The sequence below is a fragment of the Phaethon lepturus genome, unplaced genomic scaffold (assembly GCF_000687285.1).
Source record: "Phaethon lepturus isolate BGI_N335 unplaced genomic scaffold, ASM68728v1 scaffold8760, whole genome shotgun sequence".
NCBI lineage: Eukaryota > Metazoa > Chordata > Aves > Phaethontiformes > Phaethontidae > Phaethon > Phaethon lepturus.
The window spans coordinates 93857-95553 of NW_010513985.1; positions in this window are offsets into that span (position 1 = coordinate 93857).

A 1697-nucleotide genomic window follows, 5' to 3' on the forward strand; every position below is an offset into this window, starting at 1 on the left:
GTGGAAAACAGGGGTAAACATCAATTATTTTTGTCAGTGTTTTGAAAACAAGATGTTTCCATTTTTCAGTTTGAATTGATGCTGCCTTTTAAAATCCAGGAGTGGGAATGGGGGTTTTATTAGGAAAGCTTGAAAAATGAATATAATGGTTCCTCTGACATGAAACAAAACTATCAGCAATTGCTCGGTTCACCAAATATTTGGAACTTTTTTTTTTTTTTTTTTGAGGCTGACCAGCCTTTCTTCCATTTTTCTCACCCACCAGCGAAGCAGAGACTCCGTCACACAGACATAACCAGCAGCAGCCCCAGCCAGGCTTGTGTGGTCATCGGCTCCGAGAACATCACCCACCATTACGATGAGGACAGCACAGCGCCTACCTCAAAGAATACCGGCTACTAAATCAGGAGGCAGCAGGGAGGAGGAAAGGAGCGTTTATCCCTTATCATCACCTGTGTGCGGCAGCAGCCGCCAGACATCAGCTCCTCTCCTGGGCGCAGACCTTCCTGCAGATGTTGGTGCTCCAGGGAGCCGCTCACGTGCATGTACTCTATGCACTTTAAACCAAACCAGTTAATCCTTCTTACACAAAATGGAGCGGTCAGGCCACGCGATTCAATTGTTTAAGCTGTTGCAACATAGGTAGAACCCCGCAGACAGAGCCCATGGCCAGTACACCTGGGTGAGTGGCCTCGGCGTGGCATTTTAGCCCCAGGAGTGCAGCCAGCACAGTGCTTGGACCCTTAGGAGCTGGCTCTCCCAAGCTATGTCCTCTCCTGTGTTTTGCGAAATCGCAGTGAACCAGGAGAGGTGAGTGCCTCGCTCTCCGCCCGGCAAAGCCGCGCTGCCCCGGCCACGTGCTGGTTCCCCAACAAGCCATTTTTTGGCTCTGACCTGCGGTTGCCGAATGTAAAACAAACTTTATTTCACACAAAGGACTTTTTTGTCCTTCAGAAATGATCTAAAAAAAATTGGAAATGCTGCCAGGTAAATTCACACCAGGCTTTTTTAAATTAATCCATTTTTTCCGAACACTGAAAAATGTGTTAACATTAGCAGAACCCTCCATTACAAGCCTGTCTACTTTTTATAGTTCTCCATTTTCATACAGGGAGCTGGTAGGTAGGTACATATTTTTAAATGAACTACATTTATTCAGGTTAGAATTTAGCGTATTTCATTGCCTAGAGATTATATTGTAATAGAGAGAGTAAGAGATACTCATTCTAAAATGCTCTGCAAACTCTGCATGTCCAGCAATACTAAGGCATGGACATTTCCAGGCAGAAGAGCAGCAAATGGCTCATAAAAGACGAGCAGAGATGGGGAACTGGCTTTCTCATCCAAAACACAGAAAAGGTTTGTTTACTTTGGAAGTTCAAGAGAAAACAGGTGAGAAGTAGATGCATCTCCAGAAGGAGTCAGGCAGGTCAGATTTAGGGGAGCAGATATATTCACCTCCTCAGGCACAGCACAGCAGGATCAGCCCCTGGTATAGGTTGGAAAAAAAAAAAAGTCATGGCTTTTTTTTTTTTTCAGGAGTGTCCTCCATTTCTAAAGCATTATAGGGAAAAATATTAGAAAACTGGTGAAACACTTTTTGCCACTCAGTTCACCCCACACTAGCTTCATTTTTAAGTACACAACTTCTAATACACCATTTTGTTCCAGAAGGTGATTTATTTGGTTTGAAAGAA